Source organism: Piliocolobus tephrosceles, chromosome 18 (genome assembly GCF_002776525.5).
Source record: "Piliocolobus tephrosceles isolate RC106 chromosome 18, ASM277652v3, whole genome shotgun sequence".
NCBI lineage: Eukaryota > Metazoa > Chordata > Mammalia > Primates > Cercopithecidae > Piliocolobus > Piliocolobus tephrosceles.
Genome location: NC_045451.1, coordinates 22,259,885 through 22,282,311, shown reverse-complemented (window position 1 = coordinate 22,282,311; position 22,427 = coordinate 22,259,885). Strand labels below are relative to the sequence as shown.

Below are 22,427 nucleotides of genomic sequence, written 5' to 3'. Positions count from 1 at the left end.
AGAAAAACCAAATGATCTCACTTATATGTGAAATCTAAAAAAGTTGAACTCATAGAAGCAAACAGTAGAATGGTGGTTACTCGGGCTAGTGGAGGGAATTGGGGAGATGTTTTCCAAAGGATGCAAAATTTCAGTTAGACAGGAAGAATAAGTTCAAGACATTTACTGTACAACATTGACTATAGCTAAAACAATGTATTATATACTTGAAAATTGCTAAGAGAGTTTAATTGTTCTCAACAAATAAATAAGTATGTGAGATAATGTATATATTCATTAGCTTTATTTCACTATTCCACAATATATACGTATTTCAAAATATGCTGTATGCACTAAATAAATACAATTTTTATTTTTCTATTTAAAAAACATAATAAACAGAAAAAATAATTTCTACTACTTATTAAGTATTAATATGTGACAGTCACATTATATTACTGAATCTACCAGCAAGTCAATGATGAAAGAACCTCCATTTTGGAGATTCTGTATTCATTTGATAGATAATTGTTGGACAACTACTATGTCCCAGGTATTGTCCCAGGTGCTAGAAATAAGCAGTGAGCAAAACTATAATTAAACTTCTCCCCTCATGAAGCTTACATGCTATCTGGGGAGAGAGACAATAAGAAAAATATATAGAATGTGAAATAACAATAGGCCCAATGGAAAAAATTAAGCAAGTTAACAATCATAGCTAGGGTGGTAAGGAAAGTTCTCGTTGAGAGGAAGGTGGGGGCAAGCCACAGGGATACCTGGGGGAAGAGCATTTCAGACGTAAAAAATAGTGAGGGCAAAGGTCCTGAGGCAAGAATGTTCTCTTCACGTTTGGGGAAGAGCAAGCAACTCTGTGACTAGAGAGAAATGAACAAGTGGAGATGTGAAAAGAGATAAGGTCAGAGGCATAACAGGAAGTAAAAATGCAAATCACATAGGGCCTTGAAGATCTTTGTAAGACTTTGGCTTTTACTCTAAGATGGAAATCTGTTCAAAGGTTTGGAGCAGATAACTAACAGAATCTGAAGTGCATTTTGAAAGGACCATCTGACTGCCACGCAAAATAGGGAGGGCAGTAAGAGGGAAGCACAAAGTCCAGGAAATGGTTGAGTCCTGGATACACTGCTATGGAGAGCCAACAGGATCTGCTGATAAATTGGACATGAAGTGTGAGAGAAAGAGAGAATCATGGCTGACTCAAACGTTTTAGCCTGGGCACCTGGAAGGATGTAGTTGGGATCCAGAAGTTGAGACAGGGAAGTTTGGAGGTGAAGATCAGAAGTTGAGTTTCAGTGATGGTGAGTAGAGCCATTAAGTTGACTGTTGGATCTGACTCTAGAGTTTGGGATAAGAACCAGTATAGAAATAGAAACTCGTGGGTCATCAGCATATTGAAAGTTATTGAACTTAGATAAGATGATCAAGGGAATAAGGGAAGAGAGAAAAGACAGGAGGTCCAAGGACTGAGCCTGTGGCCCATGCCAACATTTGGAAGTTGGCAAGATGGGGCAGATAGCAAAAGATTCTAAGGAAGTGCAGTCAGTGAAGTGGGACAGAAGCCAGAAGGGTGTAGTGTCCAAAATATCAAGTGAAGAAAGTGTGTCGAAAAGAAAAGAAGGAGAAACTGAATAAAGTGCAGGTGTTGTGGCAAATAAAATGAGGACTGAGTGTGGATTGTTAGTTTCAGCAACATGGAAGTTATCAGTGACCTTGACAAGAGCAAGACCCTTGGATTGTTAGAGGGTAAAAGCCTTATGATGCTGGATTCAAGAGAGAATGGAGGAAAGTGATTAGATAGCAAATGCAGTCACTCTTTGGTGTCCATGAGGTATTGTTCTAAGGCCCCCTACAGATACCAAAATTCACAAATGCTCAAGTACCTTGTATAAAATGACATAGTATTTGCATGTAACTATGCACATCCTCCAACAAATCATCTCTAGAATACTTATAATGCCTAATATGAGGCCTACATATCATGTCACTCATACGGATTCAGCACAGTACTCAGCACAGGGGAAATTCAAGTTTTGCTTTTTGGAACTTTGTGAATGTTTTTTCTGAATATTTTTGATCATAGTTGGTTGAATCCATGAATGTGAAACCCATGGATACAGAGTGCCAACTTGTATAGATAACATTTCAGATGTTTTGCTGGAAAGAAGAGCAAAAACATGAGGCAATGGCTAGAGATGGGCAAGAGAGTTTTGTGTTTTATTAAGGATGTGATAAATTACATGTTGACATGTTGATGGGACTAGCCCAGCAGGGAGGGAAAAAATTGATCATGCAGAAGAGAAAAGGACAATCTCCAGAACCACTTCCCTCCTCAAAAAGGGAAGTGAGGATGAAATCCAATGCACAAATTGAGGTTTTGGAGCATAGAGAAAAAGAGATTGCTCATCCCTGGTAAGATGAGGAAAGGCAGTACTTTCTGGGCACCGATACATAGGTGATTGAATTTGGTGATGGAAATGTGTGCAAGTTTCTCTTCTGCTGGCTTCTACCTTCTCAGTGAAATAGCAAGCCCAGGTCATCAACTGAGAGAGGAGATGGGGAAATTTGAGAAGAGAGAGTGGAAAATAGTGAAATATGAAATGGCCAGAATGAGTGAACCCTGAAGATGTAGAAAGACTGCTTCCTGGAAGTTACTGGTCATGAATTCAAGTTTGAAACTAGTCAGTGTGGTTGCATGTATTTCTCCTGTCCTGTTCAGTTGTGTAGTTATGAAGCCAGGAGACAGCTGGATTTCATCAGGGTTGGGCTTTTGAGAGACAGTAGCTAACAATATGAGGATGTCTGTAAGGATGTAAATAGAATGATGAGCCATGAAAATTTAAGGTGGGTGAGGAAGGGAATGAGGACATGGTGGGGGAGGTGAAGGACAGTAAGAAAGTGGTAGGCTCAGCCGGTTGTAGTGTTAAATCAAGTTTAGCCTACAGCTGCCTCCTTGCATATTTTAAGTCCAGCCTAAAGGTTTCTCTGTACATCATGAACTGTAACCTAAATAGAATTGTAAACAGACTATAGCCTATTCTTGTGCCAATCATTGAGTTTTGGTCAATCAGTTGTGGCCAACTGTTCAAACCATGTTCAAATAAGGCAAACACCATCTGTAACCAATCCGGCTGTTGCTGTACCTCACTTCCATTTTCTGTACATCACTTTCCTTTTTCTTTCCATAAATCTTGTTCCACCACATGGCTGCACTGGAGTCTCTGAGCCTACTTTGGCTCCCGAGGCTTTCTGATTGATGAATCGTTCTTTGCTCAATTAAACGCTTTTAAATTTAATTTGGCTAAGGTTTTTCTTTTGATAGTAGGTACTGGGCAAGGAAGCATTATCAAATTTGGGGAACAGAGAGAATGAACTGACAGATGTGATACGGTGGTCACAGAGCGAGATGACTAGAACTGAGAGACTGATGGTAATGACAACCAGAGGTATGACTTGGGAGGACTGTAGGCAGGAGAGTGAGATGAATCGAATGCAAGGAGATTAAGAATCAGGTAGGCTAAGGTAAGAGAGGATCGTCTAGTAGGAATTATGGCAGGAATATTATTGGAGACAGTAATAGCAAGCTGGGAGATAAAACCTTCAAGGAACAAGGGAGATGATTGTGGGGTTTGTGAGTGGCTGCAACATGGAAAGGAAGTAGATGGTAGTGTAGGGTGACATGAGATCAGAGCCAGGACTTTAGAGAGGCAACAAGTGTAAGATCTGACAGCACAGACTGGAGCCAGTCTGCCTGGGTTGGCATGCCAGCTCTGGCATTGATTAGCTCTATAATCTCTCTGAGTCTCACTTTCCTAGTCTGTAAACTGAGGACAATAATAGGACCAAACCATAGCACATTGTGAGGACTGAGTGAGTGCAGGACACTCTCAGTACATGGTGAATGTCATCCAATATTTGTTGTTCTTGTTACAAAGGAGGAAGACAAAGGATGTGGAAACTGAGGTGCCCAGCAATCCTTTAATAAGCTGTGCAAGGTCTCTCATCTGGTAGGTTGTTCTGAGACCTCAAACTCAGTTCCATTCAGCTCTGAAGTCCATTCTGAACTCTAGGTTCCATAACTTCGATTTTTAATGAAAGACAGTTACAGTCACAGCACGGCCAACACATGTGACCCCTGGTCCCCAGACTGAACAAACTGTGCGGTATATGGGAGAGTCCTTTGCTCCCTCCCCCCCTCCCTCTTTAGCAGCCTGCTGCCCCTCCACTCTGCCCACCTTCCCCTCCAGGCCCTGGTGGTGTCCCTCCTAAAGCCCTCCTCTCAGGAAAACATCTGATATTTATTCATGCTAAGATATAAAGACTTGAAATAAGGTGCCTCATTTCCCCTAGACCTTAGCGTTGAAACAAAAGGAATCAAGTACAAATAATGGATTTCCCTGATGAGAAGGAGGTCTCTCAGAATGCAGCTGAGCCTTCTAGGATCCCCTAAAAACCCTGCCCTGCTTTTCCTCAGGGGGTTCCCCTGATGACTGACAACATTGACCTGTTGAGCAGCTGCTGACAGACAGATGTGAGTGCGGCACCGTGATCTCTGGGGTGGACCCTGGAGGGCCAAGAAGTGGGGGTTTGCCATAAGAACTGAAGTTAAGTGCCCTCACAGGAAATCACCTGGGCTCAGAGACACACAGCCATTTGCTGAGATTACAAGGCTGCTTACTGGAACCCGGGTCATCTGATGTCCAGCCCTGAACTCTGTACTCTGCCCCACACAGAGGGACAGACTCAGGAACTGACAGCCAGACAAAGGATAAGGGTTTTGTTATCCACACTTAAAACACCTTTTTTCATGAAAAGAAATGAAGTTGAGCCTTCCCCCTCACTTTGCTACACAGAGTTTTGTCAGTGCACCATATGCTGTGAGGACCAAGTATAGTTTTTTTGTGAAAAAAATAACATGGTCATTAGAGACTGTGAAAGAAACAATCAAAAAGCTGAGTTAGAGGCAGAGCAGAGAAACTAAATTGTCCTTCTCCTCTCTGCAGCACTTCCGGGCCACCCACCCGGGCTGGGAGGAGCAGTGATGCTGCGGTGCTCCTTTGTCTGTGCCCTGCTCCCAGGTACAGGTGGCCTGGGGTGGGGAGGGGTCTAGGTGGATCAGGCAGATACAAGAATGTAATGGGGAAGAAAGGAGGAAAGGGAGGAGAAAGAAGGGAGGGGGAGGGGAAAGGAGATGGAAGGGCAGGAGGGGGAAGAAGGAGGAGAAGGAAGGGGAGAAGGAGAAGGAAGGGGAGGAGGACAGAAGAAGGAGGAGGAAGGGGAGGAGCAAATGACGAAGAGGAGGAGAAGGAAGGGGCAGAAGAGAGGAAGAGGAAGAGGAGGAAGGGGAGGAGGAGAGGAGGAAGAGGAGGGGAGGGAGAGAAGGCAGGGAGGAGGAGGGGGAAGACATGATGATAATAAGTGCTTATGTTACCATGCAGAGTGCCAGGCACTCTCCACTCTCCACAGCACTTTGAAGCAGCTGTTTTTATTGTCCCCACTTTACAGATACAGAAACTGAAGCACAGGGACATTAACAAAATGGGAAATAAATGTTTCCTGGCCAGGGAAGAATGTGGAAACTTTGTCATTCACTTCCATCTCCTGGTCCCTCCTCATTGGTGCTTGACTTTAGCACAGAAACATTACTGGGTATATGCCCAAAGGATTATAAATCATTCTACTATAAAGACACATGCACATGTATGTTTATTGCAGCACTGTTCACAATAGCAAGGACTTGGAACCAACCCAAATGTCCATCAGTGATAGACTGGACAAAGAAAATGTGGCACATATACACCATGGAATACTATGCAGCCATAAAAAAGGATGAGTTCATGTCCTTTGCAGGGACATGGATGAAGCTGGAAACCATCATTCTCAGCAAACTATCACAGGAACAGAAAATCAAACACCACATGTTCTCACTCATAAGTGGGAGCTGAACAATGAGAACACATGAACACAGGGAGGGGAACATCACACACTAGGGCCTGTTGGTGGGGTGGGACGCTAGGGGAGGGATAACATTAGGAGAAATACCTAATGTAGACGACGGATTGATGGGTGCAGCAAACCACCATTGCACACATATACCTATGTAACAAACCTGCACATTCTGCACATGTATCCCAGAACTTAAAGTATAATAAAAGAGAGAGAGAGAGACATAAACTCGCTATCCTTGCTTTCTCAACTCCTGATTCCTCATCACTCAGGCAGCTTCCAGCCCCTGACTGCACCCTTAAAATGATTTCAAGTGAACTAGTACTGGTTAACCCCGGGTTCCCTCCTCACCCCTCTTGCTCTCTGTCACTCTTTCTGTGTTTTGTTGTTGTTGTTGTTGTTTTGGAGGCAGAATTTTGTCCTTGTCGCCCAGACTGGAATGCAATAGCAATGGTACGATCTCGGCTCACTGCAACCTCCGCCACCCGGGTTCAAGCAATTATTGTGCCTCAGCCTCCAGAGTAGCTGGGATTACAGGCTCCCACCACCACTCCTGGCTAATTTTGGTATTTTTAGTAGTGACGGGGTTTTGTCATGTTGACCAGACTGGTGTTGAACTCCTGACCTCAGGTGATCCACCCACGTCGGCCTCCCAAAGTGCTGGGATTACAGGCTATGCTCCCTCTTTTGTTCTCTCTTTGAGACATCCCTGAATAGCCTCTTCTGGGCCACCACTGAGGATGTCCTCTTCCTTCATCAGTGATTCTGAGGTCTCCAACTTCCCTGAAACTCTGCCTTGGCCACTTTCACTTGTTCCTCTTCCTATGCCTATCTCCTAAAGTAGCACTTCCCAAAAGTTTTAAGAAGGTTTTAAGGGCACAAACAAAGATTTTGGTGTCAATAGAGTCTGTTAAAGTCCCAACTCTACCTTCAGTTAGTTGTGTGACCTTGGTTAACCTACTACTACAGGGGCTATTACCACTCCCTGTAGGAGTTCCTTATATATTTTGGATATTTTTCTTCCATTCTGTAGGTTGCCTTTTCGTTTTGTTGATAGTTTTCATTGCTGTTCAGAATCTTTTTGTTTGTTTGATGTAATCCCACTTGTCTATCTTTTGCTTTTGTTGCCTGTGTTTCTGGTGTCACACCCAAGGGATCATTGCCGAGACCAATATTACGAAGTTTTTTTCTGATTTCTTTTCTTTTCTTTTTTTTTTTTTTGAGATGGAGTCTCCCTCTGTCGCCCAGACTGGAGTGCAGTGGCGCGATCTCGGCTCTCTGCAAGCTCCGCCTCCCGGGTTCACGTCATTCTCCTGCCTCAGCCTCCTGAGTCGTTGGGACTACAGGCGCCGGCCACCGCACGCGGCTAATTTTTTGTATTTTTAGTAGAGACGGGATTTCACCGTGTTAGCCAGTATCGTCTCGATCTCCTGACCTGGCCTCCCAAAGTGATCCGCCCTCCTCAGCCTCCCAAAGTGCTGGGTTTACAGGCGTGACTTACCGCACTGGCCTTTTTTCTGATTTCTTCGAGGAAATTTGCAGTTTCTGATCTGAGGTTTAAGTATTTAACTCAATTTGCTACATAGGTACCATTTATTGCAGATTCTATCCCCATTGTTTATCCTTGGTACCCTTGTTGAATATCATCAGTTGACCATATATGCATGGATTTATTTATGGGCTCTCTATTCTGCTTCATTGGTTTATAGGTCAATTTTTATGCCAGTAGAATATTGTTTTGATTACTGGAGACTTGTCATATAATTTTTCATATTTTTAACCTTTTTTATTTAAAGATCTTTTTTTCATTTCTCAATCAGGCCACTGTTCTTGATGACTATTATGTATTCTTTTCTCAATGCTTAACTTATTATCTAATCAATACATTGTGTATATTTGTGGGTGACAATTTACGTTTCAATGTAATATAATTTAAAATCAGAACGTGTGATGCCTTCAGTTTTGCTCTTGATCAAAATTACTTTGGCTATTTGTGGTGTTTTGTGGTTCCATATGAATTTTAAAATTATTTTTTCTATTTTTATAAAAAATGCCATTGAGATTTTTGTGGGGATTGCACTGAATCTATAGATTACATTATGTTTTAATGATATAGATACTTCCAATTCTTGAACACATGATAGCTTTACATTTATTTGTGTCTGCTTTACTTTTTTCATCAATGCTTTATGGTTTTCTGTTTACAAGTCTTTCACCTCCTTGGTTAAGTTTATTCCTAAGTATTCTATTCTTGTTGATGATGTTATAAATGGAATTTTCTTTTAATTTCCTCTTTAGATAATTTATTGTTAGTGTATAGAAATGCAGCTGATTTTTGTACATTGATTTTTGTGTACTACAATTTTGCTGAATTCATTTATTGGTTCTAACAGTTTTTTGGTGGCGTCTTCAGGGTTTTCTGCATATAGGATCATATCCTCTGCAAACAAATAATTTTACGTCTTTTTCTCTGATCTGGATGCCATTTATTTCTTTTTCTTGTCTCATTGCTCTAGCTAGGACTCGCAGTACTATTGGGAATAGAAGTAGTGAGAGTGGGCATCCTTGCCTTGTTCCAGATCTCAGAGGAAAAGTTCTTAGTTTTTCACCACTGAGTATGATGTCAGTTGTGGTTTTTTAAATATATGGCCTTTATTGCATTGAGGTAAGCTCCTTTATACCTAATTTGTTGAGAATTTTTATCATAAAAGGGTGTTGAATACTACCAAATGCTTTTTTTTCTGCCTCTGTTGAGACAACCATGTGATTTTTATCCTTCATACGGTTAATGTGGTATATCACATTGACAGATTTGCATATGTTGAACCATCCTTGCATCCCAGGGATAAATCCCATTTGGTCATGTTGTATGATCCTTTTAATATGCTGTTTAACTTGGTTTGCTAATATTTTGTTGAGGATTTTTACATCCATGTTATCAGAAATATTGACCTGTAGTTTTCTTGTGATATCTTTATCTGACCTTGCTATCAGAGTAATGCTGGCCTCAGAAAAAGTTTGAAAGTCTTCCCATTTCTAAGTTTTGGAAGAGTTTAAGAAGGATTCTATTAATTCCCCTTAAATGTTAGGCAGAATCCACCTATTAAGCATCTTATCCTGGGTTTTTCTTTATTGGAAGGTTTTTGATTACTGATTCAATCTGTTCATTTGTTATTGGTCTGTTCAGGCTTTCTGTTTCTTCTTGATTCAGTCTTAGTAGGTTGTATGCTTTTAAGAATTTAGTCATTTCTTCTAGGTTGTCCAATTTGTTGGGGTATAATTGTTAGTAATAGTTTCTTATTATCCTTTTATTTCTGTGGCTTCAGTTATAATATCTCCTGTTTCATTTCTGATTTTATTTGGTTGAATTTTCTCTTTTTTCCTTAGTCTTGCTAAGGTTTTGTCAATTTTGTTTATATTTTCAAGGAATCAACTTAGTTTTGTTGATTTTTTCTATTGTTTTTTCACTCTTAACTTCATTATTTATACTCTAATCTTTATCAGTTTTTTCCTTCTGCTAATTCTGGGGTGAGTTTGATCTTTTTTTCTGGTTCCTTAAGGTGTAATGTTAGGGCATTTATTGATATCTTTCTTCTTTTTTAGTGTAGGTATTAGTCACTATAAACTTCTCTCTTAATACTGCTTCTTTTATATCCAATAATTTTGTTTTTTTTTTTCATTTTTGTTCATCTCAAGATATTTTCTAATTTCCTTTTTGATATCTCCTTTGACCCAATGACTGTTATAATTTCCACATATTTGTGAATTTGGTGATTTTCCTTTTGTTATTGATTGTTAGTTTCATTCCACTGGGGTCACAAAAGACACTTTGAATGATTTTAACCTTCTTAAACTTGTTAAGACTTGTTTTGTGACCTAGCATGTTATCTGTCTTGGAGAATGTTTGGTGTATGCTTGAGAAGAATGTGTATTTGGCTGCTGTTAGGTGGAATGTTCTGTACATGTCTGTTAAGTCCATTTGGTCTGTAGTATTATTTAAGTCTGCTGTTTCCTTACTGATTTTTTTGTCTGGATGATCTGTTCATTATTGTACTTGGGGTATTGAAGTATCCTATTATTGTATTGCTATCTATTTCTCTCTTTAGATCTATTGATGTTTGTTTTATATATTTAAGTGCTCTGATGTTGAGTGCATATATATTTATAATTATTATATCTTCTTATTGAATTGACTCTCTTATCATTATGTAATGACCTTCTTTGTCTCTTGTGACAGTTTTTGACCTAAAGTCTATTTTGTCTGATATAAATACAGCCACCTCTGCTCTCTTTTTATTACCATTCGCATGGGATATCTTTTCTCATCCCTTCATTTTCTCCCCATGTGTGTTCTTAAGTTCAAAGTGAGTCTTTCGTAGCTAAAAGATAATTGAATCTTGTGTTTATCCATTCAACAACTATGTCTTTGGATTGGTGAGTTTAATCCATCTTATATTTAATGTAATTATTAATAAGTAAGAGCTTACTATTGCCATTTTGTTCATTATTTTCCATCTGTTTTGTAAATCGTTTGTTCCTCTCTTTCTCTCTAGTTTTCTTTTGTGATTTGATGGTGTTTTTGGTAGTGATATACTTTGATTATTTTTTCCTTTTTTGTATCTGCTATGGGTTTTTTGGGGCATTGCCATGAGGTTTGCACAAAACTTTTCATTGTTATAAAAGTTTATTTTGAGATGGTAACAATTTAATTTCAATTGCATACAGTAATTCTACATGTTCACTCTTTTGCCTTCACATTTTGCTATTAATGTCAGAATTTACTTTTTATGTTGCTTATTCTGTAACCAATTTTTGTGGCTACCATTATTCTGAATACTTTTGTCTTTTCACTTTTATACTAAAGTTTAAAGTGATTTCAAGCCAATTATCAACTACTCTTTCTGGATTGTCTCATTTCTCCCCACAGCATTGGCTTATGATTTCCCACTGTTGACTCCTCACTGTTCTTTCCATCCCTCCACACCCTTCTTGCCTCCAGACCTACATTTCCAATCATCTACTGCTAGTCTTCTCCATCTAGATATCCTGCAAGTTTACCAAAGTCGATTAATTATACCTCCCAACACGCTTCAGCACTGCACTCACCAGGCTTCAAACCTGACCTTCCTCCTATACTCCTACCTTGGTTAATATTGTCAGCACACAACCAGTCACCGAAGTAGGAAACCATCTTCCAATCAACTCTTCATATCCAAGTGGCCATCATGCCATCATGGGTCTCCAGTAAAAGTGTATCTTGGATTTAGTCCCTCTTTCTGTTTCATTCTTTATATATGAGGAGACTCAGGAGGCTCAAAATCATACCTCCCTATATACTGACAGCTATCTCAAATGCCTCCAGTAGGATTTTGTTTCTTTTAGCATCAAATGCAAATACCCATAAAAGACAGTGAGAATACTGGGTTCCTGGAGTAGACAAACTACCTTATTGAAGAAAAAGGCCACAAACACTAGCTTCTTCATGATACTATCTCCAGATGTCCTTAAAGAGATCCAGTAGCTCCAAAACCATGAATTTTGGAGGCTCTGATGCAACCATCTCCACATTTTCAAATCAAAGAAGAAGAAGAAATCTATCCAACCTCTATCTATCAATCTTTTTTCATTCACTCATGCATCCATCCATACATTATAACAGGTGATGAACAATGGGCACAAGCCACCATCTCTGGAATCATAAAAACTATTCAGAATTACAGAAATAGAGATGCAGAGATCATTACATTTCTTTATATTTTACATGTATAGGCGGCTTTTCACTTATTGGAAGTCTTCTGTATATTGAGTGCTATCATAAGCATTGAGGATACAATGATGACTATACCCAGCCCTGGTCTTTGCCTATGTGGAGCTACTCAGAGGGATGGGGCAGAAAATCAGGACATGGCTGAAGCTGCCCTTAACTCACACTTTCCATTCCTCTCTTCTGATACCAGTTTTCTCAGCTTTGAGATAAGGTAGGGGAGTGAAGGAAATAAAATGCCATTGGAGTATTTAAATAGAGCAACTAAGCTAAAATGAAGATTGATCACTAGCACAGGTGGAACAGTTCACTCCTGTCTCAACACACTTTTCAATCCACCTCTAAGAGGTGCTAAGAGTCCCAAAACAGAACAAGAGGGGAAGGCTCCTGGGGTAAATGGTATTAGGACAGGGAGGAAAGGAGGCTTGATTCAATGACTCTGTTTTCCCCCACAGGGCTATGTTGAGATGCAACTGGGAACCACAAAGAAGTTCAAAGAGAATCAGGAGAGAAGGCCCCTCTGCATCAGAGCAATTAGAAGAAGTGGCTGGCCCCTTGCAGCACCTGATGGGATTCTGGTGTACCCCCACCCGTGCTTTTGACAAGGGAATTCTATCTTTCTCCTAAAAAGCGATGTTTACCAAGGGATTCACACATAGTGGCCATTCCATGCCCCACTGTGCTTGGATTTTGCTCTCCAACCTTGTTCCAGGGGAGGCCTGGACCATGTAGGGCAACACCACACAGCTCCTGGGAAAGTGAGAAATCCAGCTGTCTCCAAGGACCACATGACTCAGACAGCTGTTTTGCTGGATCATTGGACTAAGCAGTGTAGGAGATAAATCCAAATAGAAGCCTAGTGGCTCAGCCCCAGTGTGATGGCCTCAAGGCAAAGCATAAAGCTTTTTCCTCTAGCCAAATATAGTCATGTGTCACTTCACAACTGGAGTATACTCAAAGAAATGCATCATTAAGTGATTTCATCATTGTGTGGACATCATAGAGTGTACTTACACAAACCTAGATAATATAGCCTCTTACATGCCTAAGCTACACAGTATTATGTATTGCTTTTAGGCTGCAAACCTGTACAGTATGTGACTTTACTGAATGCTATAGCCAATTGTAACACAATGGTAAGTATTGGTATATCTAAATATATCTAAACATAGAAAAGGTACAATAAAAATATGGTGTAAAAGATAATGAATGGTACACCTGTGTAGAGCACTTGCCAGGGATGGAGCTTGCAGGACTGGAAGTTGCTCTGGGTGAGTCCGTGAGTGACTGGTGAGTGAACATGAGACCTTGAACATTACTGTTCACTACTGTAGACTTTATAAACACCATACACTCAGACTACATTAAACTTATTTAAAAATACTTATCTTTCCTCAATTCCAAATTACTCTTAGCATACTTTAGCTTTTTTACTTTATAAACTTTTGAATTTTTAGCTTTTTTATTCTTTTGTGGTAACACTTAGTTTAAAACACAATATATTGTAGAGCTGTACAAAAATACTTTCTTTACATCTTTGTTCTATAAGATTTTTTTCTATTTTTAAATCCTTTATTTTTAACTTTTTAAACTTTTTTTACTAAAAACTAAGACACAAACACACACATCAGCCTAGGTCTACAGAGGGTCAGGATCATCAAGATGGCACAGGTGATAGGAATTTTTCAGCTTTGTTTTAGTCTTATGGGACCACTATATACGCAGTCCATTGTTGACCAAAATGTCATCATGTGGTGCATAACTGTACTAAACTCCTAGCGGACCTTCAACTCTGCAGAAGATTACTCAACAGACTAACACTTAATTGAAGCTTTATTGTTTTTAATTTAGTTTGACTTTAGACACATGGTTCAACTTGGCACAGTTGGGTCTGGGATTTACTGGTGCCTCTCATTCATTTCATCATGTTGATTACCACTGGCTTTTCCCAAATTCTGTTCTCCATAGTAATATGTGGCTCTACTATGGTTCTCCCACTTCCTTTGATGACATACTAATATTGAAGGGGAAATGGAAGCCCTAGTTCTGAATGTTATGATCCATGATTGCCCCTCTGTCATATCCAGGGCTGGTAGGCTATGAAGATGGGCCGGGGGAGATGCTGTCAGCAATCAGGGGTAGGCATGGCAAGGACTGTGGAAACAGACCTGGTTGAGGATCTGCCTCTAGGATATAAGTGGGTCAGCCAATGGCCAGGAGGCAAGAGGCATGACCAAGTCGTCTCCCTGCAGGTCTGAGAAGGCTCAATCTGGTCAGTGGAGGCTGTTGACAGAGCTGAAACCACAAGGAGATTAAATGAGATTGAATACAAGGTTATAGGCTCAATATGGAACAGGAGATTCAGGCAGGGGAACTACGGCAGAGTCCAGGGGTTTGGGCTAGGTTAATACGGGAAAGAAGGGGGCAAAACTGTTTATTTTGTGAGATCTGTTCTATCCTTGGCAGCTAACCTAATTCTGGTCCCCTGGGCTGATGTGCCAGGTCTGCCTCAGTCAGGGTTGTCTGTTGTCTGGATCAGGGCTGAGCACATGGACAGCAATGGCTCTTGCACAGAAGTGCGATGGAAGAAGTGGCTAATAGCAGCAATTTGGTGAGCCAATTATGTGAGCATCAGACCTTCCCCAGATACCCCCACCTCACTGGCGGTGAGGAGCTCCCCATATGTTGCCAAGGGAGTCTGGCTGGGACTCGAATAGTGATGGTCCTTTATTACCTGCAGTTTGGCAAGGAAGGAACAGGCAGGAATAGACCAAGTTTCCTGTAAAGCTACAAATACATCATCTCAAAGACTGACCCATTAAACGATTGTAGCTTCTAACATCTTAGTCTAATCCAGTTTCTCACATTAACAGCTTACTCTCATCAAGTCCCCAAAAAGAATGGAAGCCAGGACGGATGAGTTTGATAAAGATGGCAATGGTTCTCAGCCCTGGTGAGACATTAGAATCACGTGCCCCAGTCCCAAAGTTCTGAATTAATTGATCTTGGCAGGGGGACCCAGTATATATTTTCAAAGTCTCCTGGGCAATTCTAATGTGTAGTTGGAGTAGCAATCCTCTGATTTAGGGCACTGTGCACTTCCAAGGGGAGGGAGGAAGTATGGAACAAAGGAGCCCAGAGTGAAAGGAGGTCATGGGAGACTAGGAAAGCCTCCTCCCATCCAAAGAGTTTGCCCAGTGTCTGTCCTGCTTTTGGGTCCTTAGGCCACTTCTAAATCTTTTCACTTCTAATTATGCCCCAGCAAATCCCATCTCCTTCCCCAGCTCAAAGCAGACTGCTATGAAGGAAAAAGGAGTGGAGTAGACCAATGTCTCTTTGTTAAGAAAGTTCCACAAGCATTGTTTTACTGCTTTATTTGGAGTCTGATTTTTTAATAAGACTGGGCAAAAATGGGCATTAGTATTTGTAGTAATCCATTTTCATGCTGCTGATAAAAACATACTCAAGATGGGCCAATTTACAAAAGAAAGAGGTTTAATGGACTCACAGTTCCACGTGGATGGGAAGGCCTCCCAATCATTGTGGAAGGTGAAAGGCACATCTCACATGGCAGCAGACAACAGAAGAGAACTTGTGCAGGGAAATTCCCCTTTATAAAACCATCAGATCTTGTGAGACTTAGTCACTATCATGAGAATAGCATGGAAAAGGCCCACCCCCATTATTCAATTACCCTCCACTGGGTCCCTCCCACAACATGAGAATCGTGGGAGCTACAATTCAAGATAAGATTTGGGTGGGGACACGGCTAACCCATATCAATATTCCACACATCCACAGATATGGATCCACACATCCATATCAATATTCCACACATCCACAGAGGTACCCCTGGTATTCAAGGAAAAACAGCACATAGCAACAAACCGTTCACATTAGGATTACATTTGGTGTTTTTCCCCCCAACAGTGTTTTTGTAATTATCATCAAATGGGAGCATTAAAAGGACCCTTCAAGGCCATCTGGTTCAGCCCATGCAACCCATGAGGAATCAGCAGGGCTGCATTCAGGAGACATGAATTTACCTTTACCCCAACCTGAGTTTCAATCCCAGCTTGGCCTGCTAGCTGAGCCACTTTGGGCATGTAACTTATGTTAAGGTCCCTCAGTTTACTTGTCCATAAAATGGGACTCATGATACCTACCTCCACAATGCTACAGAGTGGTTGTGAAGAAAATGAGTTAATGACAAATATTAGTCCACTTCCCTTACTAGAATTTTGAATATTGAATGTGATATTTGATCCTCCCACCATCACCACACACAAAAGCATTTTAGCACCATCAGTTTCTGTCATTAGCATTTGGGATGTTCTGTGGTGTCAACCTCATTTGATGAAGTTGACTAATGGGCTACCTAGGTAGAAGCAGAAAATATCTTCTCCTAGCAGTTTGCCACAGTGCCAGGAAATTCATCATTATCCTATGCCTTAACTAGAAAGCAGTATTGTTAATTAAAAAAAAAAAATAGAAGGGGGCCCATACTTGGAGTCAAAAGAATTAGGTTCTGATCCCAGTTCCACAAATGTGTAGCTGTGTGATCTTGGGCAAACAACTTAAACTTTCTGAGTCTCAGTTTTCTCATCTAAAGATAAGGATGATAAAACTTGCTCTGCCCACCTAGATATGATGAGGGCCAAATGAAATTGTATATGGCAGTAGTTCCCAATCAGTAGCAATTCTGCCTCCACCCGACCCGAGGTACATTCGGCAATATCTGGAGACACTTTTGATTGTCACCACTAGTGTGGAGAAGGAAGGGATGATGCTAAATAAACATCCTGTGTTGCAGAGGACAGCCTCTCACAACAAGGAGTTATCCTTTCCAAAACTGTCAATAGTCCTGTGGTTGAGAAAGGGCTTTGTAACTTTGAGAAGCTCAGGTGTCATTCTTAAACGACAAGTACCTATGAGGAGATTCACCATGGCGTTCAGTCACTGCCACCTTCGTTCAGCTAATTTCTCAGACCCCTTTCCTACAGGACACAGAACTAAGTGGAGGGCACACCCCTCTAGGAAGCCTTGCTTAGAGCAAGAGTGCAGGGCTTAGCAGGCTGGCCCATATGGAGGGCGGGTCTCCCACCAGCCAGGGACACTTAGAAGAACAACCCAAGACAACAAGGGCTGTGACCACAGGGTGGTTAACCCAGCATCTTCATGTAGGTTTTTCAAAGATGCCTCAAACCCAACATGACTCATCAAATTCATGTTCATCCCACACGCACTCCCTCTCCATGGTTCTCTGCATCAGCAAATGCTACCACCCTTCATCCATGAGTTTGCTCAGGCCAGAAATCCAAGTATCTATGGATTCCATCCACTTCTCTACATCACCTACTCTCTTTCTCTCTCTGTCTCTCTCTCTCTCTCTCTCTCTCACACACACACACACGCACACACACGCACACACACACACACGCTGTTTAAAGGCATTCAAATGCTTTTCAAATAAAGACCAAAATTTTTAACACAGCCTGGCCCCTGGCCTGACTCTCCAACTTTATTTCTTAGCATTCTCCTCACCCCTGGTGCTAGCCAATCAGTTGTGGCTTATTTTAGCTCCTTGAAACCACCATGCCGCAGGGCCTTTGCACATTCTTACCTTAATCTTACACACTCTCCCATTTTCTTCCCCAATTAGCTCCTACGCTTCCTGCAGATTTCAGCTTCCCGCTTCAGCTTCCAGTCATTACATTTTTAGGGAACTGTTTTCTGACCTCCTTGACAAGCCAGTTCCCTCTGTTAACCCTCTTATGACCCCACCACCTCTCCTCCATAACCCTTACCCTGCTGGTAGTTCACATTTGTAAAAGTCTTGGATCAAAGTGCATCTCCCTCACTAAAGAAAACATTCCGCTAGATTTGCTAACCATCATATTTACCACATAGCACACAGTGCCTGCCACATAGCAAGAAATGTATAAACATTTGTTGAATATGTGAATATGGATACCAAAGGCAAATTTGAGGCCAAATATAAAACAAACAAACAAAAGGCAGAAAAAACAGTCTTAGGTTCATTTTAGTTTTTGAACCTCTTTTGTGCCAAGACTAGCTTTTGGCCTAATGGAATATTTTTATGTTAAAGTGTCTGAAATGCTGTCTGATGCTTCTGAGCACACTTAGGCAAACACATCTGGTACAAAGAGAGATTATCAGGCAATATGCTTTCCCCAGCACCAAATCCTGTTCTCCTTGGGCACATCCCAGCAGCCGCTGTATCCACAGACAGTCCTTCTCAATGATCTTTTCCTCCCGGCCCTTATCGAGGCAGCTTCAAGCTAGGAACAAGGCTCCCACTCAGCTGTCAGGGTGGTCCTACATGGGGGTCCTTTTTAGGAGATTCTCCTTAAAGTTATCTGACTAACCTGTGCTTTCCTCATCTGTGAAATCCATAACTAGCAACAAGGCAGGAACCAGCCTCTGCCCACCAAGGCCCACGGGGGTGGCTCTGAGGTGAGGGGATGATTCTTCCATCTCCCATGTGGAGCCCACAAAGGAAGTCTAGGCTTTCTCTCTGCATTCTACTCCAAAGCGCAGTTCTCAGTTATAGCAACTGTGAGTGATATATTTTCCTGGAAAAATACTGAGCTGCTGTTCAAATGAGATTTAAGCCAACATAAAAGATGGAATGTGCTATTTTTTTCTTTCCTAAGGTCCTCGATGTCACATCCAGCAAAAGCAGGTTGCCCATATCGTGGTAATTATTGTCTAAGCTCTTATTTTGAACAAAAGGAAATTTTGTGTGTGTGTGTGTGTGCGCGCGCGTGTGTCTGTGTGTGTGTGTGTGTATGTGAGAGAGAGAGAACGAGAGAGAGAGAGAGAGATCGACCTGGAGAAGGAGAGGCAAGGAGGGAGAAAGGAAGTAGAAAGAAGAGGCAGACAGCAGAGAGAGAAAGAGGAATGATGAAGGGAAAGAAAAAGGAGTTCATTCCAGGGAATTTTTTTTTATTAAATTCCAACACGAGGAAGCTCTGTGTACATGGGCTCCCCGTTTTCTCCTTCTGAAGCCTGAAGGCAAACCAGGATGCTGTGTCAATTACAGAAAAAAATCAATGAAGATACTGTTCAGGAGTCCTTTTCACCATTCAGTGCGGATGGTATCCTTCACTTTCTAGCACTGATTCATTTACTTTCAGCCTCTCTGGGGGCTGCTGACATATTGCTATCTCTGAAGAATCTGAAGCAAAATCACCTTTGTTTCCTACTGCAACTTGTTCCTCCGTGCAGTTCGTTAGAGGAGCTACCACATGACCTCCCTCGGCTTGTAGGACTGAAGGGTAAGACCTTGCTGGGCTCGCCATGGGCTTTGGTGCCTCCCTCCATCAACCTGCCATCTCCCACTGAGGCACCCAGGGCCCAGTAAGGCCTCCAGCCTGTAGGCTAGAGCCTCATGAATTTTCAAACCCTGTTTCCTCTACTGTGTCTATCTGGACTCTGAAACAAATTCCTGCTCCAGTACTAGTACCCTCCTACCTCAGTAGCATTGTAGAAGACATCTTCTAGAGAAATAAAACCTATTCCAAAGCAATGGCATTGATGAAGGAAGCCCAGGCATGAAGACACAGAACATCCCTGAAGCAGGCCCTGGAAGTGAGATATGGAGCCATCTGCACAACTGGATTTCCATTATGACAGCACCATTCATTTGAGTTAAGTAATGCCCTTCTCTTTTGGTCCCATTTTAGGTTTTGAACATTTCTAGAGAGGTTAAGCCTTCAGTCCTTGTATTAGTTTCTTATTGCTGCTGTCACAAATTATCACAGACTTACAGTTTAAAACAACACACTTATTTTCTCTTACAGTTCTAGATTTCAGAAGTCCAAAATGGGTCAGCAGGACTGCATTCTTTCTGGAGGCTCTAGGAAAGCATTCATTTCCCTACTTTTTCTAGCTTCTAGAGGCTGCCTACATTCCTTGACTCATGACCTTCCCTTTCCATTTTGAAGGCCAGCACATAGCATCTTCCCACATAGTGCTCTCTCTCTTCCTCTCTCTTTCTCTGTTATCACATCACCTTTTCTGGCTCTGTTTCCTTGGTCACTACCTTCTCTACCTTTACCTTCTTATGAGGACCATGTGATTACATCAGGCCCACCCAGATAATCCAGGATAATTTCCCCATCTCAAAATCCTTCAATTAGTCGTACCTGCAAAATCCTTTCTGCCTGTAAGGTAGTCTGTTCACAAGTTCTAGGAATTAAGATATGGACATTTGGGGAAGGCATTATTCTGTCTGCTACACTCCCCACCTTTTTAGTATAAGCAAATAAGGTCACCCAATTTCTTCCCAGTTGGTGACAGAGATCAGTGGGGAGACCCAGGAGCGGGGTAACAGGGGAATGAATGGTGTGCACTAAAAAGGGGGCGAAGAGTACAGAGTTGAGAGGTAGAGGTGGTATAGCATTGATTTCATTGATTTTTTTCTTGACTTTATGAGTCGTGTAGAAGGATTGTCAGCTAAAATGGTGCTGTAAATTTATGGTGTGCATTCTCCCCACCTCACCTCTATTCAAACACAATGATGACAGAAAAAGTGAAATCTGATTTAAAAAATTAAAAAGACACAAAACATCCCCACGGACCAGGAACAACAACAACAAAAAAAACGGAAACATGGTTGAAGCACCAGGCTTGCTGGGCCTCGAGTTCAAAAGGATGTACTTGTTACCAAGCAACCAATGGGCTGACGGCTGCCTGATGTGAAGCCAATACCTTGGCATCAGCTTTTCAGCAAAGAAAAGCTTTATTGCAAGTCAACTGGCAGCGGACAGGAGGAAATGCTCAAACCTGTCTCCCTGAGCTGGGAGCTGAGTCGGGTATTACAAGCACAGCACAATGAGGTGTGACCTGATTGGATTTTATAATAAGATGATGCCAGAGCTCCATCTGATTGGATCCTGAATCCTGTCATTCAGTGTCTCCTTCTTAATTCAGTTCTTGCGCCTCCATCTTAGTACTTAGATTCTGCCCATGGTTGCATACTTGGTTCATCTGCTCATGTTCCAATTACATGAGCTTCAACCTGGAGGTCCATGGCAACTGCCAAACAATTCACAACTTCATCACATAAACGTTTAACTAGATCGGTCTGGTGTGGTTACATATTCAGTCAACTGAGAGGGTAGTCCCTGTGGAGTTAAAGGGGCCCAAAGTTCCACAAGGTGAGGCTGACACTGAAACCAGAGATGGGCTGGATGTTCCCTGCTTGTGAAAGGGATAGGAAAAAGTTTTCCAGACACTCCTGCCAGGGGCTGATGCTGAGTTGAAGCTGTGCACACCTAGGGAGGCAGAGAGAAGCAGGCACAGCTTCACAACCAGGACCTGGGTCAAGCCACCCACTGGCTCGGTGAACACTTTTGAGATATTGGCAATATTGCTATGGGCTGGGATTCTCAAGCCAACGATTATTTAGTTCTGATAGGGTGTTTCAAAGGGCCAAACTGCTAGACAGAACAATCATTCTGGTTATTACTGTTGCATAGCAAACCACCCAACAATTCTGTAGGGTAAAACAAGTCATTTTACTTTATTAATGGATTCTGTAGCTTAGGAATGCAGACAGGGCACAGCAAAGATGTCTACAGCCTCTGTTGGAGGTGACTCAATGGCTGCAGTCACCACCTGGGGGCATCTTTGTTCACATATCTGGAGGTTCATGCTGGCTGTAGTTTGGGATGTTAGCTGAGCTGTTGGTTGCCCTCTACATGTGTTCTCTCTGTGAGGGCTATTTTGGCCTTCCTGATAGCATGGTTGCTGTGTTCCAAAAGTGAGAGTGAGCATCCCAAGAGAGCAATGTGGAAGTGCATGGCATTTCTTTTTTTTTTTTTTTTTTTTGAGGCGGAGTCTCACTTTGTCGCCCAGGCTAGAGTGTAGTGGCACAATCTCGGCTCATTGCACGTCTGGGTTTCAAGTGATTCTCCTGCTTCAGCCTCCCAAGTAGCTTGCATTACAGGCATCTGCCACCATGCCCGGCTAAATTTTGTATTTTTAGTAGAGATGGGGTTTCACCATGTTGGTCAGGCTGGTCTTGAACTTCTGACCTCAAGTGATCCATCGGCCTCGGCCTCCCAAAGTGTTGGGATTACAGGCATGTGCCACCGCCCAGCCAGTGCATGGCATTTCTATGGTCTTGTCTCAGAAGTCACAGTGTCACCTCATCATCATCTATTGATTGAAGCAGTCACAAAAGTTGGTTTAGGATCAACGAGAGTGGACACAGACCCCATCACTTGTGAGGACCTTTCATCAGATTCTAATACAAGCATGTAACATGGGACGTATTTTTTGCCTAATAACTTACTGAGAAGTTTTGAGATACCAGAAATATTATTGTGGGCTAGAATCTCCAAGCCAACACTCCAACATTTAGTTCTGATTGAGATACCCCAGGAGGCAAGTAGAGATACCTACTAAAGTATTAGATAGAGGATAGGGGATGGGAGGGAAAACTTCTGCCTCGCTCAAAATGAGTCTGCAAACTAATATTCCAAAACCCGAAATGTAAAATAATGCTAAAAAAAGTAACCAGAAAAATCAACAATTGAGAGATGAAATCACTTCACAAAGAATTTAAATAATTGAGCAACAAGAAAATGATTTTTTATTAAATACTTCTGCGATAATATCCTGAAATAATGAAAGAAATAGTATCTATTAAAAATAATAAGAGATTATCAAATTAGAAAGCAGAATTAATCAG

General features: G+C 41.6%; 1 long non-coding RNA gene across 1 annotated transcript; it reads left to right on the top strand.

Annotated features, from left to right (window-relative positions):
* Positions 1-987: 987 nt before the first annotated feature.
* On the top strand, positions 988-12,914 carry LOC111546842. Its single transcript, XR_002732940.1, has 3 exons — positions 988-1,295; positions 4,998-5,072; positions 12,160-12,914. It is a non-coding gene; the product is annotated as an uncharacterized LOC111546842 (long non-coding RNA).
* Positions 12,915-22,427: the final 9,513 nt, after the last annotated feature.